The sequence below is a fragment of the Chiroxiphia lanceolata genome, chromosome 1 (genome assembly GCF_009829145.1).
Source record: "Chiroxiphia lanceolata isolate bChiLan1 chromosome 1, bChiLan1.pri, whole genome shotgun sequence".
NCBI classification, from domain to species: domain Eukaryota; kingdom Metazoa; phylum Chordata; class Aves; order Passeriformes; family Pipridae; genus Chiroxiphia; species Chiroxiphia lanceolata.
Window position 1 is genome coordinate 55,790,069 of NC_045637.1, and position 17,907 is coordinate 55,807,975.

Below are 17,907 nucleotides of genomic sequence, written 5' to 3' on the forward strand. Positions count from 1 at the left end.
GCTCTCAATAGACATATAAAAATGTTCTATACAGCACTCTGCTGAGTTCTGGTATTGTGATACTGTTGTTGGAGGTTAATGAACAACCTCACTACACTTTTGGAACTGCAATGATAAGCCCCTAAAAAAATACATTGTCTTAGAATTAGTGCACATTGTTTCCTTCCATGTCTTCCACTTGAGGAGTAGCCTGTGCCCAACACAAAGTGTATCTTTTTTTGGCCATTGAATGCTCTGTTCCTTTCCTAAAAGGATCATGGTAAGTCAGAAAGCATTTGCAGACAGATGGTGCTATACCAACTAACTTTTTGCAACAAATGGGGAACACAGGATGTCTAATCTGAAGTCTGAGCTTCAGTCCGTCACTATAAAAATCTAGTCATGCGACATTAGATGAAGAGCCTTTGGGTTTTTTTAATTTCACTGGGGAAATGATCTGAGTTAGAACTAATTTTCCTCTCATGCTATTTGATCTGGATCAGATGTCCAAGCTGTTCAGTACTCTAAGTACATGAGCAATTTTTCTGGTGCACAGGAATGAAAAGTGAGAGGATGATAACAACAGACAAAGCAGAAAAATGAGGTAACTTCTTTTGATGGCAGCACCAGTCTGTCACCTTGGGTGTAACACAACCCCCTGGAGTGTAGTCACATTGGGAACTGTTTGTGTATGTGACAGTTTGGTCTGAGAGGAAAGAGACTTTCAAAAATTCCACACAAAATTTTATATATTGCCAGGGGAACCCTTGGCTTGGGTTAATCAGCTTAGAGAAAACTGAAGAATTGCCCCATGTACTTTATTACTAGATCCCCATTTTGTTCCTTCTTCACTTTCTTCTCTATTCTTTCTCCTGCTTTGTGTTAAAGACTATTTTACTGGTTTTTTCTTTCTGTATTCTTTTTTTAATTTTCTCTTTTCTTCTTTTAGAATTTCTGATAAAGAGCTATGATTGCAGATCATTGCAAGCACATTCCAGTTTCAGTAACTTTTAGGGGGATGATGCAACTGGTGAATAGTTACTGGAAGACAGGTTTAAAAGTAGAGTAACTCTCTTAAATCATCATCCCTGTAGAGTCAATTAAAGTTACTGGACAAGAAGCACATGTGCTATCAGTAATGATTATGGTAGGCCATATACGTGAAAAACATTTGATTTTTTTTTCCTAGAACACAACTGTTTGAAATCTGCTCCTGCATTCTGCAGCATAGAGGCAACTGTGTTACTTCAAAGTATAAGGACAGAAGGGCTCAGTAACAATATATTGTGTCACTGTCCAATTAAGAAAAGCAAAATAAAGTTCCTGAAATAGCTTTCAATTAACACGTACTGCATGCCATAGTATATCTACTTTCTTAAAGGGCCATTAATTGTTAATATACTGCAATTAGGCCTTAAGTATGTGATTAATATTCTATTAGATGCTTATTTAATGTTATTTGGCGTTCATTACCAATGAATAGATATTTAATTGAAGGCTGCTTCCTCCTTAGCAGAATGGCTGATCTTCTTTTGCCCCTTCCATGATTACTTTCTGCTATTTGTTTTTCTTCAGAACATTGCCTTTAAGGTTGTAGAATTATTCTTCCTCTTGTGGTTCACTTGGCTAAGCAGAAAATAAACAGTTTTTTATTCCATAATACCTATTCAGATAAGTGTGCTAGGATTATAGATGCATCAAAGCACACAAAAATTAATTCAGCAAAATATATCTTAACCCCCAATATACAGGGTTTGATGAAAGAAAGTAAAAATGTCATAGTCCTTTTTTTCCTACTGCCTCTCCTTTTGTTCCCTTCCTCCACCCCCTTCTTCTCCAGCATTACCAGCTGTAATAGATGTGAGTAGGGCAAACGAGGCAGAGAAAATACGGCAACAAATAAATATGGTAATATGATTGCCTTATGGAGAAAACTTTTAAATTGCTTTCCAACAAGATGAACCTGTTTCCGTTATGTGATACACAAAGCTGATGCAGATGGGAGAGATTGTGTGAGTTACAAATCATACCACCCTCATGAGGTCGGCACCCCATTGGTTGGAATTTGCATTCACAATTGTCCTCTTTCAGTTTAAAATCAGATAGCATAAAAAGAAATTGTCAAGTCAATTGCTCCATGTCCAGCTTGAGATACATAAAAGGAGTCCAGTATTCAACAGCAGCAATAATCTAAACCTTGAAAATCCAGCCACCTTGAAAGTTTTTCCTGTTGTGTTGGCAAAAATGACTAATCACTAAGCACAAAACAGTTTTGAAGGACCATTAGCTGCACTCATATTACTAGGTGGTCAATAAACAAGCAAATTCACTAAAATGTGTTTCACACTGTTGAATGAAGTTTGAATATATTCACTTCTCAGATTTATTTGTTAGATTCAGAAAGAAGATGAGTAGTAAAGAACTACATAAGGAATAAAATTATGTAAATATATTCAAAAGTTAAGGATAAAAAATTTGTGTTGGAGCATGTACAGCTGGTAAAGGTCTGGGGCACAAGTTTTATGAGAAGCGGTTGAGGGAGCTGGGGTCATTTATTCTGCAGAAAAGGAGGGATGCTCTTACAAATTGTCCACTGATTTATTAGTTTAGTGGAATACCAATAATGACATGTACAAAATAACCCCTCATAGTTCTTTTCACCTTTTTTTAAAAAGAGTCCTACATTTGGATGAAGGATTAGGGAACTCCAGGAACTTAACTTAAGCTCTCAGAACTTTTTCTTTTTTTTCTTTTTTTTCTTTTTCTTCTTTTTCTTTTTCTTTTTCTTTTTCTTTTTCTTTTTCTTTTTCTTTTTCTTTTTCTTTTTCTTTTTCTTTTTTTTTCTTTTTCTTTTTCTTTTTCTTTTTCTTTTTCTTTTTCTTTTTCTTTTTCTTTTTCTTTTTCTTTTTCTTTTTCTTTTTCTTTTTCTTTTTCTTTTTCTTTCTTATTTTCTTTTTATTTATTTATTTATTTTATTTTCCTCTAGATGATCAATTATATAAAGAATGCTAACATCAGTTATGAGGCACAGGATAGATCTGAATAATGAAAAAAAATAACAGTACATTAAAATAACAGTATAATAAGAATATTCCTGTTGGACTGAATTCAGGGCTGTTAATTAATACCTAATTATACCTAATCATTTCTTGGGGAAAAAGAAGAAACCCTCAAATGAGGTTTATAGAGGAAACGTTTCAAAGGCAGAGGCTACAGTCATTAAATGAAGAGCCAAAGCTATTTTTCAATCAGATTCAAGTCACTTCTTCTCTTCATAACTGAATACATGGTTAGATATGTTTATAGGTTTAACTCTGAAGCTTTGAAGGCTGGTCCATGGTTCTGTCAGTGCAGTCTGGCTCTATCAAGCCAAGGTAGGCTAACAACTCATCCAATTGCTCAGTGGGTGTTTTATGCTCTGGATTATTTAAAGAATAAAAACTTTTACCTTGAGCTTCAGATTTATTTAATCACCAACACTATTAACAGAAGACAGTGTGGCTTTGAGGACCAGAGCAGCCAGAACTACTTTGCCTGGCTGCATAGTGATAGCCTATTTGTTTGAGGGAAACCTATTTCTGCAGTGTTTTAAACAGATCACTCTCTTCATATTTCTGATTAATGCTTCCCTCCCAGGGCTTGACCTAAATACATTGTTTCAAGAAGTTTTATAAAAAAATGTTTTTGTCTCTAGTCACTGCTATTGACTTCTTGTTAATTGGGATTGTACTTAATTGGTAAACAGAAGGCACTGTTGTATTCATTCTGTTGATTTGTACCTGTCTACTGTGGGTTAATGGCATGATTAATAAATATTTCACACTGAATTTCCACTATCAGAAGAGCAATATTATTCAGTAACTGACTTTTACCTTAGGCTTTAGTTCAACTAATTCCTGTTTGGCTTACCTAGAAAGGAGAATATTAACCTTAAAAAACACAAGTAATTATATTTCAGCAATGTGTAGTATTATAGTGATATTTATTCAGCTCTTCACTCCCTTAGTAACTTCCTGCTCCATAAATTGGCATCTTTTTTTTAAGCTTACATCTGACATTTGCCTACCTCTGAGTATTCAAAAAATGCTCCAAATAGTACTAATTTCAGATGGTTAGACATTTCAAGCTAGGAATTCCAACTGGCTGCATAAGCTTTGAATAGTCTAATGTCATTAGTTTACAGCTTCCTCTGACCCTTCTGTTTTTGTTAGACGTTTCATGACCAAATTCAGCACAGGAATACAGCCTGTGCTTAGTATTAGCAATAGTGAATTGAGATTTCAGCAACCTTTGACCTAACATTGTACTGACTGTTGCTTATTACATTTTCAGGCTTCTTTCATCTTAGACTAGTGTTTGCTAGTCCCTTTAAAATGAGTCTGTCCTTCGTAACGGAATCCCAACATAACTAAATTTCCCAGGAAATTTTTAAGCAAACTGGGAGGAAAAAAATTCTTTGAATGTTGCCACAGTCTTGATTCTGAACTTCACAACTGCAGCCATCTTAAAGTGAAGAAAGAGAAGCCATAGCAATTAGAAATATTAATTTCTGTCAGAAAATGTGGATTTTATTTTGAAAATATTAAAGGAAAGAAAAGAAGTGGGTTTACATGTTTGCGTGCTTTTCCCCATTAAGCAAGAAATATCTGATTTTGATAAGATATTTAGATACAATTAACAAGATCATTCTACATAAATCCTCGAAATATGTGTAATTGAAATAAAATGAAAATTCTCTGTTTTCAGTACAATTCCTATATGTGAGACTTGCCCATGTAGTGGAGACGTCATAGCTACACTGAAAGACAGGAAAGAAAAAAGAGGGTTATTTCATGTCATACACTTCAGCTGAATATTAAGCACTATAGATTCCCGTTGTGAAAGGGGAAAAGACTGCATATCAGGCAGAAGAATATGTTCATGAGCAGTATACTCTTGGTTGGATATGAACATTGACCTGTTGAAGCAGTCCAGAGGAGGGCCACCAAGATGATTAAAGGGATGAAGCACCTCTTCTACATAGAAAGGCTGAGGGAACTGGGATTGTTCAGCCTGGAAAAGAGAAGGCTTTGGATTGACCTAACTGTGGCCTTCCAGTACCTGAAGGGAGCCTACAAGAAAGGTGAAGACAGACTATTTACAGGAACATGTAGTAACAGGACAAGGGGAATTGGCTTCAAACTGGAAGAGCATAGGTTTAGATTAGATATTAAGAAGAAATTCTTTACTTTGAGGGTGATGAGACACTGGAAAATGTTGCCCAGCGAAGTTGTAGGTGCCCATCCATGGAAGTGTTCAAGGTAAGTTGGATGGGCTTCTGAGCAACATGGTATAGTGGAAAGTGTTCCTGGACATGGCAGGGTGAGGTTGGAACTAGATGAACTTCAAGGTCCCTTCCAACCCAAGACATTCTGTGAATCTGTGATTCCATGATTCCGTAATTCTGTGATTCCATGTAATTCTGTGATTCTACATTAGCTACTCCTGTCTTCCCCATGCAAGAAAACAAGCTCAAAACAAGCTAAACAAGCTCTTTCCATCCTAAGTGGCTTTTTTACCCATAAATGTAGAAAATAAACAAATAAAATATAATACTCAAGGTAATACTCCTCATCTAGTTGTAATACTCGTGTAAGTCTTCTCCCAGCTCTGTTTTTCCTGATGGTAGTCCTCTCACTTTTAGCAGGGTGACACTCTCAACAAGCTTCCTTCTTGCTCTGTGCTCTTCTAACCATAGCTTTTTCACTGATGGTGGTTTTATGTCCTTCTAATTTAGAATCAGCAGTCACCCCCACCCAGCAATCTCAAGGACATATGAGCACCTTCTAATTTCAAAATCTAATCAACTGTTTCCACCCACCTTTAAAGTCTCACACAGACAATTACGGTGGACAATGGCCAGGAGATGCTAAACTGCATTAAAACACAGAGAAAGACAGAAGCTAAAATCTCCCTGATGCACTACCCCCAACCAATATATTAATTATATTGGCACAGTATGGAAATCTTCAGCAAAACACCCCCAGTATGACCCTTCTAATAAGAGATCAATAACAGTAAAGTGGGAAAAAAGAGATGTGTGTGTCCTTTTTGAACTTGAGGGAGTGCAAGTTGAGTACAATCCATATTCTGTTACACTTCACATTCTCACTCCCTATATTTCTGCCTGGCTGCCTGAATAAACTCTCAGTTTCATGGCCAGTGTAAAATACAAGGTTAAGGAGAAATGACCATTTGGCCTTCATTTTATTGTAGATTGTTCATAGAATGTTTGCCTTTGTACTGTTGTTTGCTTTTGGTTAAGAGCTGAGCTCTTGTGGTTCACCCAGATGTGCCCTGGAGTCTTCTGTCCTTCCAACTTATCACCTGACAGCAATGATTGTATAGTGTAATTAAAAGTCAATGCTAGCTTTTGGGATATATGCTATAATAAAAGAACCATCTAAATTAGGACTTAAATAATGAAGGGTTCAGGGACATGTAGGCTGGTATTTGTTATGCATTTTAATAGAGGAAGTTTGCAGCTAATTGGAGGCTAACTAAACCCTTTGGACACATTTCAAGTCACATAAGTCCTTTTTTTTCTCCCCAAGGAATCTGATAGGCCATGCAGCTTAGTACTGCCTTTTTCTATCTTAATTACCACATTGAATTGTGCTAATGTAGGTTTACTTTAGAGGCATGTGTTATGATTATAATTCGGGCAAGAGTTTCTACTACCGTCTTCACAATCTAGTTTAAACACCTCTCCATCTGCAAATAGTAGGAGAAGAAAAAAATTAAAGACCAATTTGCTTCTCAAACTAATGCCTTGTAACTCATGCACATGTATCTAGAGAAAGTAGGTCACCTGAGTTACTCTGACCCACCCCAGCAGCTTGTAAACAATGTCTTTGTTATTCTGTATTTAAGATATTACTAAACCTGATTTTATATAATATTATACTTTCATTGGGCTGCAAGAATGGTCCTTGCCACTCTTCATAGTGGCTCTGAAGAGACTCATCAGATTTAAATATGTTAAGCCTGTGAATGGAAATCTGTATTATTCAACGGGGCTAACAGGGAAAAAAAATGTTATGACAACCCCATTTATTTGCTGCTTGTGGAATTTTGCAGTTTTGCTCAGTGAATCCAGTAGGCTGACCTTCATAATTCAGGCTGAAGTCAGGGAGAAGCAGAAGCACTTTAAAAGAAAAGTGAAATACAGACCTGTTGTGTTTTTTAAATGTCAGCAGAAAATGCTGAATAATACTAAAATCACAAACAGCAACAAATCTCTCATACTTTACCATACTTTGCATACTTTGGACATGCATGTACAACTTTTTTAAGGAATTAGCAAAATGGTTGAGTTTAAAAAGAAGAATTTGATCTTGGGTTTTTTTCGAGGTTAACATTTCAAAATTTGATCCAAAATGTTATAATTACCTCATCTCCAGTTTTCCATGAAGCAAAGTGGTTTGTGTGAGTATTCACAGGCAGAATTCCAAGTCTGTAGTTACTTCTCTATTCTATAGAGATATTGAGGCATTTTTGGCCAAGAAATCTACCAGCAGCAAACATTGGTCTTTTTCTCCCTTTCCTACCTCCAAAAATTAAATGATTTTTGGTACATATGCGCCAAGGATTTTCATTCATAGCTACCTAAGCTGTGTTTCAGGATAAGGAAAAGGTCTGTCTTCTTCTACTCTCGAGTTGTCTATTTATTATTGTAGCAGTCTTCTGACCTCCCAACATCACTGTGCACTGTTGTGCGATGCTGAAAGAGTTTGGATAACCCACATGTCTTGTATCGCAAGACATATTTGATGCACTTATGTTATTTTCAATTTCTGCAAGATCAGGAAACAAAAAAAGGCATTAACTTGTTTCTCAAGAGGCTTACATATCCTTCGCTTTCTACGTGAAAAATCTGAGGAGATTCCTGCCCCAAGTTTCTGTGTGTTAAATCTTCTGATTTTTATCATCCTTCTCCTTGAGGAAGGAGGGTTGCTTTTTCTGTGCAGTAGTTTGTTGGGGCTTGGCACAAAAAAGATGATGGATACCCTATTCACATCTTGGTCAATGTGCAGAGAATATTATTGAATAAAATTAAGTGTTCTGACTAGTGGATGACAGAGCATGTAATCAGGAGCAGGAAATAGCACTGGACTTGGAAAAGGATAGGACATGAAAACGCACTGAGTGTATAACTAAGAGTTGACCTCAGATCTTCTTCATTGTTGCTGCAACAGCCTGCCTTGCTGTTAAGGCGACATGATTTTTGGAAAGTGAGAGTGAAAAATTTTTCCTTGCCATCCCTTTCCTGGTTCTTCATCCTCTCTCCCTGTTCTTTCCTCTTTGCTTATCAATGCCACAGACAGTTCTCCTGTCAAAACCCACTCTTTCATTTCACAGTCTCACAGTTGAGCACTGAATATTTCCAATGCAAAGGTACTCCTTCTGTTATTGCTTTTTGAAAATACTTTTTCCAGGAAGAAACTAGTTTGCCCAAATGTAAAAATGGAGAAAAATTTACTGGAGAAATAATAGTAAAACAAATGTGCTGGTGATATTTGGAAAAATACTGGCATCCACTTCTGGCTGAATTCAAACAATTACAGCTTGCAGTAAAACATGACAGTTTTAGTATTTAGTCTGAGGTCAACCACTTTTCATGCTTATATCTGATGCATTCTACATTTTATAGAGATCATTAGCTGCCTTCAACAGTTCTGTAGAGGGATAAAATATATTTTCTCACATATTTTGTGTTAATTACATATGAGGGTATAGGTCTTGTTTTGCTATTCTTTAATTTAAATTGACATCAATTAGATATTAATTAAATTTCTCCTTGATCAATTCTTTTTACACTTTATTGGGCTTTCTTATCTTTACAAAAATTTTTCCTGAATATGATTTCTTGTGTTCTGTGCAACAGAAAGATTTTTTTTCTACCTCTTAGTTTTTGAGTTAATTCAGATATTCTTTGACAAGTTAAACCATCTCACACAGGTCTGCTCATGTGCAGTAGTTTCCAACATTCTTATCCTTTATTATGCTTACCCTCTGTGCCTTTCCTTCATAAATTGATAGATCTAAGCCTGACAGAGTTCAAAAAGCATTTCAATGATACCCTTGGGCACATGGTATGACTCTTGGAGATGGTCCTGTGCAGGGCTAAGGGTTAGACTTGACGATCCTTCTGGATCCCTTCCAACTCAGCATGTTATGTGATTCTGTGCTTCCTCCATTTGCATTGCCTCCTCTGTTCCATTTTTCCCTTGACTGGACAAACACAATCTGCCTAGGTTTTTCTTTTTATTTCGTAATACCATTTTGATTTTAACACTGACTTGTAAAATATAGCTATAGAACATTTTGTATTTAGTTCTCCTTTTCATCTCTGATGCTATAAATTAGATTTTTTTCCCAAGTACTGTCAATTTAGTTGTTCTTTTGCTGATTAAACACAATTCCATTTTCCTGACTTCATCTCTGTTCTCCCTCTGAAGATTTTTTCATACAATTCCCATATTTTCTAACATTTCAGTATCTATTAACCTCTGCCTCTTGACTGGCAGCTGAAACTTCAGTTTAAATCCTGAAATATAACTTAAGGGTCACAAAAAACAAAGATAATGAAGATGGTAGATATAACACCATGCTGTGAATATGCCTGAGTGGTACATAGAGGTCATGCTGGCAATTTATCTTTACTTAGAGTTCTTTTAACTAATTAGTTACCTTTTCCACTGAATACTCACAGTCCTTTGGTATTCATAAGTTTTTTCTTTTGTTGTAGAGTGGAAAAAGGGTGCTTTTCTTTTTTTTTTTTTTTCCTACTTGGGAAACCCTCTTTAAATATAATTTCTTTACTTGGAGGCAAATTCAGGTGGCAGTGAAAATACTAGTTTTGTACCACTATGTATTTATGAAGTTATTTCAAAAAAGTGTTTGTTGATAAGCAAAAACGCCACATTTTAACTCTAAAGTATACCTACATTACAGAGGTCTTACTGGAAGTTATATGTCTTAGTGACAGTCTACATATATAACCTTTCGAGTAACTTCCTGAATAAAAAAATTTGGAATGATATTTTTCTGCATCACAGCCATCCCCACAAGCGCTTTATGTACTTCTGTTTTCTGTGCTTGGCGGTCACTTCAATTTTCCTAACACAATTTGCACATTTAGGCCTCATTTAGAATGTTATATCTCTAACTGGCATTAATAGAAATCTTTAAACAATCTTTTCTGGATTCATTTTCTTCTATAAAATGATCAAAAAAAGTTGAAGGCCAGTTCCTGTATCCTAGGAGGTGGGCAAAACAGCATCAGAATGTACCTCACACTCTCTGTCTCTTCACTGTTCTCCCTTTTTGTGAAGCAGCCGAGTCTGTTCCAGTCACCTTGAAGAGAAAAAGCAGAAGAAAGAACAGGATTATAGTATCTGATGATCTTTGCCCATTTTCTACCTCCTACTTACTTAATCTCTGAGAACTGGGTAAACAGTCTTTGCTTTTCCTCTTTGTTGATACATAGGCTGAGCAATGGCAAAGGCAACCTAATTCTTGATGAAGTTCTTAGCAGTTTTTGAAATATCATTGCTGCTTGATCTGATGTTATCTTTTCATAATGGCTATGCAAAATGCTGGATGCTGTTTTAAAAGCAAATTAAATTGAATGATAGTAAGCAAGCAGAAGATTATTCAGTAAAACGTGTTTTACTGCTTCCCTGTATTTCAGAGAAGGATCAAACGTTCCAAACATCACACGTATTTCCTTGCAGAATATTCTGAGGCACAGTGGTATGGCACTTTGGAATCAGAAGATAGGTATAGCAATACTTATCAAACCAATACAATTCAATCTCAAGCTGACATGCAGAGCTTTATATGAAGACACAACGTGTTCGTGGAATTGGTCAGATACAGCTTTATATACAAAAAGTAAGATCTGAAAAAAATCCAATTCCATGCTTGATCAGAAGCAAGTGCCAAAAGAAAGACAAAGAAAGAAGTCAAGACAGATAGAATATGTGTTGAAATGAAAAATAAATCAGGCTAGTTCTATCCAGCAACTCAGCATGGTGGCATTTTTCTATGACATGAACTGAATGGTCAGATTCCTGGATATGAGTAATGGTCACAACATGGGAATACTGTTTTAGCAGAGAAGAGAAAAAACGAGTATACAGAGAAAATTAAAGAATAATATCAAAAGCATTGAGGGACCAACTGTTGGAATAAGGCTCAGTGGCACAGCATGGCTGGAAAAGGTTCTAGAGACAGAAAGATAACCTTCCCTTTTTAACCACTACCAGAGCTTTCTCCTCCTTTCAAGCCTGTGTGTGAAGCATCCTGTGTGCTGAAGTAACCTGTGGCAATGAAGTTGATACTGAGTATGGTACCACTCAATATGGTACTACATAGTGTGATTCTTGGGTTGATCCTGTGCAGAGACAGGAGTTAAACTTCAATGATCCTTGTGGATCCCTTCAGGATATCCTATGATTCTACAACACTCCTTCTTTTGGTGAGTAGAGCAGGATATGAATAAGAGATGAGGGGTAAAATAGCACCATACTCTTCAACAAGTCAAAGATCTAGAAGTAGCAGCTATGTGGAAGACTGTCCTTGAGAACCAAGTGGCTATGACCTCACCTACTCTACAGCTCAGCTGGAAAACTTTTGAGAGGGTACACAGTTATTTCCGCTCTGCAAGTATGTTGTCAAAGTAACCACTGCAATATAGACAATAGGGCAGGGCAAGTAGACTTTACAGCTTTGCACAATTTAGTTCAAGGATTATGTACAGTGTACATAAAAAAAAAAAAGTGAGGATTAAGGTTCAGTACAGTGAAATTCATCACCATGAATATTAACCTACTCTCTTGAAGTAACATTTTGTTGATGAGTCCCTAGCCAGTGATATTAAACAGTATACTAGCACTTGGGGGAAGTAGTATGATAGTCTATGATACAATATTATATTTAGGTGATTATTTAATTAGTGTAATGCAGTGTTATTCCTCAGCCAGACAACCAGAACCAAGATATAACTGTGAATTCCCAATGATATTTCAATAAATACTCTTTTAGATGAGCAGTGAGCTATAAGAGAGCCTAAGACTACTTTTGTCAAGATCATTCATTGCAGTTTGGAAGAATACCTCAAGTTTATAGACATACAACTAAACCTGGAGTAAGGTTTTGAAAGCAGTCTTTACTCAATCGTGCTATTATTTGGACATGGGCATACTTATTTTTCTATGCATTATTAAAAAAAAAATTGTCATCTGTGGCATTTTGAGGTTGAGAAATGATATGCAATGGATGTCCTGAAAATGACATGGACTAGCAATTTGTTAAATAGATATAGAGAGCTGCCAAGTTTGGAAAATTTTGATCTAGATCCTCTGGTAGAATATTCACAAAAATGAGATAACATATACAATTTTTCACTCTCTAAACTGCTACCCTGAATATAAATTGGTGAAAATTACTGCAGTATCCTATTTATTAATGACTGTCAATTAAATCCATTGGATCAAGATGAGAACCTGCCTTCCTTTATGTTTTGTATATTATTAGTACTTTTATCAGACACATGCCCATCTACTGCAGGGTGGGCAGGAAGGAGAGCATTGGAATTATTTACTAATAATTAGTATTTGTAATAATAGAAATATTTCTGCATTAGACCTTAAGGTGTTTTTGTGCTTGAAAAACAGACATTACTTCAATTACACAGAAAAGGAAATTGATAAAATCCTAAAGTTAAGTGGTTAAAATTGAGTCCATATTGTAAGGGAATATAAAAGAGCACAAAGGAGGTGTTTTTTTTCCTTGAGAAAGACCATTGCCAAATGATGACGTATGCATCAATGCACTGAAAGCTGTTAAAAGAGAACATAGAAAAGACAAATAAATTGGTAAATCCATCAGGCATTCATGACAAACAAAAAATCCCATGTATCTGCAGAAGGATTGACTTATTTTCCTTTCTGGCCTTGGCTCACATCTAAATAGCTGAGGTTTTAAAAGGAGGAACAACTTTCTACTGCTACAGTTGTTTATGAAAAAGATTTCAGTAGCATGAAGCAAAACCAATTTATAAAAAATAATAAGTCATATGTTATTTCTCCTTTATTTTCCGTATGAGCAGAAGTCTAGGGAAAGGAGGAGAATTTTTCAATATTTTTCTTTTTTTCCTTACTGAAATGGCTCTGTTCTACATCTTTGGCATATAGCTTAATTTTTGATTTTGTGTATGAGTCTTTGCATTTTGACTATTAGACAAAATACTGAGTTTAACTACAAATACTAACATAGCCCAAACATTAGATGACATTTCAAAGTAGCATCACCAATAATCAAATAAAGGACAAAATCTGAATAAGAAGTTCTCTACCCAGGGGTTCAGTTTGATTAATTCACTCCCATATCCCTCCTCTGGGGTCAAACGGTAGCTGTTAAACAGTATTTTGAATTCATTTTCTTCCTGAAAGCTCAATCATTAAAGTATTTAGATGCTGTTTTATGTTACAATAAATAAGGTCAGAATGATAATTTTAAGCTTTTGAGGGAATTTTTAAAGGTTTTGTGACTGCCTCTTCAAACACCTTTATATCAGCATTTTTTATTCTTAAACATCTACATAGAATCATATATGCAGAATCTGTGCATATGTTTATGCTGAACATAGTAAAGGATTACAAGGATCAAGAAAAAGGGGAGAATTGGCTTGGTGACCAAGACTCAACTCATCCTTGCTCTACGTTGTATAAGTACCCCAGGGCACACAACAGCAATGATTACACCTGCCTAGACACATAACACTTGTTATTTACCAGACAGTTTGAGCTAGAAGTTCTCCACTAGTCCTGGTATTGACCTGATCTCTCTACTTCTGCTCCTGAGCAGAAGGAAGGGAGAGTTACAAATGTGGTTTTTTAAACATTTGAAGAAGAAAGACCTTAATGCATTGTACTTTTGAACAGACAGTGAATTATCACAAAGTGTGTTTGAAGTCCATTACTTTTCTATACACTTTTGTTTTCAACACTGATGTGGGTGTATTTTAATTGTTTAACAGAACACAGACTCTCAGGTGAAATGCTACCAAATAAAGAAAAATACTGAACAAAATATAGCAGATCTGAACTCTTTAAAATGGATTTCAAACAATCCTTGCTGGTGCTTATGAGAGTCCTAAAATAGTCTTCCTATCAGATTTTATTTCCCATTGCCATGTATCATGAGAAAGCAATAAAATGAAATTTTTCCCTCAAAGTTATAATGACATTTGTAGTCTGTCATTTGGTACTGCCTCCAAAAACCAAGGACACATTTTACAGTTCTCAGCTTGCTTAATTTATTGCTTACAATGTACAGAAGTTCACTTAATCTCCAAATGCAAGAAATTTCAATGCCTTATTTTTTTTATTTAATTTAAAAATCAAAACTTCCATCTGTGTGAGATGCTACACCTCAAGTCAGTGCATGAAGAAATAACCAGCACAGCAGAGTTATTACGGATGATGCACAAATAAATCTTCTAAAGCAGCCCTTATGAAGTATATAATGTAGCTCTCAGAGGGAGGTCCAACTGTCATTGATTTCTTCAGTTATCTTTGTGGGACATAGCACTAATCCAATTGCAAATTCAACTTTTCAGTTGTCAGGTTCCTTTCAAATGTGAGGGTAAACAGCAACAGAAAGGACAGCAAACAGTAATGAAGTATAAACCAGATTTACTTAGTGCAGACCCCTGAAGATAAACAAGTACACACTGGCCTGCCACTCCAAGATCAGAAGGAGCTATTCGCATTGTATTTCACAAAATTGAAAGCAGTCTTAACTTGTTTCCCAAAACAATACAAACCTAGCAGATTTACATTGGGGACATACAAGAGTCAGTGCAGAAAAGTGACTGTTACTTATTTTGCATCCTTCAAACCTTCTCATATAACTGAAGGAGGGGAAGGAAGGCAAGTGGGAGTTCATAGGCTCTGAGGTAGAATGATGTATTCCTCATTAAAAATCTATTCTGCTCAGAGAGATGGTCCAAAGTAACATCAGCTCATTTTTTATAGTTTTTTGGAGAGACTGCTCATGCTGACATTAAAACACTTTTTCCCAGTATGGGAAGAGAGGTAATACTGAATACCTGAATCAGGCTAGTCTTGAGACTCTTAGATTAGTTAGGTTATAACAGTTGGACAAGTCTTAAATAAGGTGAAACCCCATTGCCCCATCATCTCTTCCTTATTTCCCTCAAATTTATGAATAATGTACCTACTGGTTTCTATGTCTTCCAGCTTGGAACCAACTATAAAACTTTGTCTGCTCCTTCACTAGGAAAATATGTGGATTTTTATGATGAGATAGGACACCCAAACTAAGTCCTTTTGTGAAAGTATAGTAAAAACTCTTAGTTTCACCACAGACAACTACAACTCTAAGACTGCTCAGTTGTTTCATAGAAAAGTGAGTTGCAATTATTTCTCAGATTTGCAATGCTCTGTTAAATCAAGGAAGCTATTAACATATCACTTTTGCTTCAGTAGAGATAAGGTCTTTTTAGTCTATGATTTTGTTAAGCAGAAAGCATCAAGCCTACTATGAAGTCTCTCCGTATTGGCCCGAGACCAGGGAGCTCAACGTTACTAACATAGAGGAAGGTGGCTCTGAGAGGACAGGCACTGTTGAGACTCTCTGCCTTCCCTGTCTGACATGTCTGTCATGTCTGCAGTCACATGAGAGCTCCTGAAACCAGGTTTGCAGCTAATAAATTCGATGTTTTCTGACTGCCACTTGCCCTTGAGTTTTCTTTCGGACAGCAAAATTGCACAGTGAAAATGCGATGGGTTTCTCTGGTTTCTTTTTTTTTTTCTGTCTATTTTATGAGCTTGTACACACATTTTTGGATTTTTGCATATCATTTCAATTCCACAGCATGTGCTTTGCATATGTACTGAAATATGTTTCATTTTGCCACAGATATAGATGTATGCTTAAATAAGTTCATCAGGATCTTGGGAATTCAGACAGTACTTGTGTTAATACTGGCAGCAATGATGCATTCTTAAAGGTTACTGTTTGCAGTTTTTAGCAGATTCATTTTTAAGTGGATTCTTTCCCACTCTTTTAAGGTCTGTTCATAATTAATAGACAGAAAGTTATTCAGTGGAGCTAGTTCTGCACTTCCAGAACACCAGTATAGCCAGAAACAGAGATCGAGCAACTTCCATTGTCTCTTGAGCTCTTCTTTTTCTACTGGCTATCTAATACATCAAATCAGATTGTGCAGACTTAGAAAGGAAGGGATAATTTATAGAATAGATAACTATGTTTTTTTTCTGTATGTCCTCTCTACTGGGGCCTGTTTCTACAGGCAATAAAAACAGGCAGTAGCATATGCATATAGATTTCCCCCCCCCACATGACTGTTATCATATTTCAAGTGTTTAAAAGGGTTTTTTCCCCCCTAGCATCTTTTTTGATGCTCACTAAAAACAAGAGAGGCCACCTGCTGTGTGCAACTGCTCAGCAGTTCACCCACTGAGACCCCTGAACTCTTCAGGCAAAAACCCTTTCACACTTAATGGGTCACTTGGGCTTGGCTGCTGAGTCTGCTGCTGCAATGCCTCTGCATCTCTCTCTAAATGTATTTGAGCACGTAAAAATCCTTGACTCTAGACCCCATCAGAAGACAGTGTCTTTCCATTCTGGGTGATGAAATCACTCCAGATGTAGAGGATGGGTAGTGTGAGGCCCTTGTAGCTCTCATCTCACAGAATAAACACTTGAAGGTATACAGTACTGTGCTGGGAGGGAGCTTGCAGGGGTCAAGCCTTGTGGCTTGTTTTGAGGGGCCATTAGCTAGTATTATATATCTCTGAATCTCAGGCACAAATGTGGAGAGATTTGAAATAAAATGAACTAGACTTTTAATTTTGTGCAAAGATAGTAGCAAGGCAGAAGTAGAGAAAGAGGAGGTTTGGGAAGAGAAGGGAAGGTTTGGGAAGGGAAAGTTTGGGATAGTTTGGGAAGGTTTGGGAAGGGAAGGGAAAGGAAAGGAAGGGAAGGATAGGTGATTTATTGATTTAAATGTTCAGTTACAAGGTAAACAACATGTAGGTAATGTCTTTTTCATAGGTCTCCATTATGTAGTGCTCCTCTTCCACAGGGATGCACTAGTAAAAATAGAGATAAAACCACAATGAACTACTGTGGATGAAACAGATCATTATTTTGCAAGATACAGGGCAGATAATCCAAGAAAAACTCAGAGATTTTGTGACATGAAAAGGTTGTTCACTGCATGCAGAAAGTTCCACATAAAATGAAACTCAATTGGAGTTTAGTCTGAAATGAAGCAAGAATGCCATCAAGATTTCCCTAACACTGTCTGTAAAATACTCATTAAAGGGAATCACACAGTAGCACAGAGAGAAGTAATACATTATTAAGCATTTCCAGGAAAAACTCTAGTTTTCTGTATATTTCAAGCAGCTGAGTCTTCCATGGAACCAGTTCAACTGGTCTCAAAGCAAAGGTAAGAAGTATCGGTTTTTCTCAGTCTTTGTAGTTCTTACATTCAGGACCCTTCCTTTGGGATGTTAGGGGACACTGTGTAAAGCTCTAGCTGGGGTTTAAACATACTTATAAGTAGAAGATAATATCAAACCTGACCTCTTGTAAAAATGAAAACCCATTGAAATTTGCAGTAAAGTCTGAGAAATATTCTTCTTCAGCTGGAACAAAATGAGCTTGGCAGCATGTGTAGATCTGACTAGTAATCTACACGTAAATCAACAGCAGCCCCATGACCTGAAAAGCCTTCTGTGTGTCAGTAATACTGTATTATATGAAGAGGACTGTCTTAAGCCAAAAGATGTGGGAGAAAATACATACTGATAAAATTGTATAATA

At 36.3% G+C, this 17,907-nt stretch overlaps 1 long non-coding RNA gene across 1 annotated transcript; it reads right to left on the reverse strand.

Moving 5' to 3' along the window:
* Positions 1 to 2,959: 2,959 nt before the first annotated feature.
* On the reverse strand, positions 2,960 to 11,519 carry LOC116793248. Its single transcript, XR_004359417.1, has 3 exons — positions 11,289 to 11,519; positions 10,319 to 10,377; positions 2,960 to 3,017 (listed from the first exon to the last, which is right to left on the reverse strand). It is a non-coding gene; the product is annotated as an uncharacterized LOC116793248 (long non-coding RNA).
* Between the last annotated feature and the right edge of the window lie 6,388 nt (positions 11,520 to 17,907).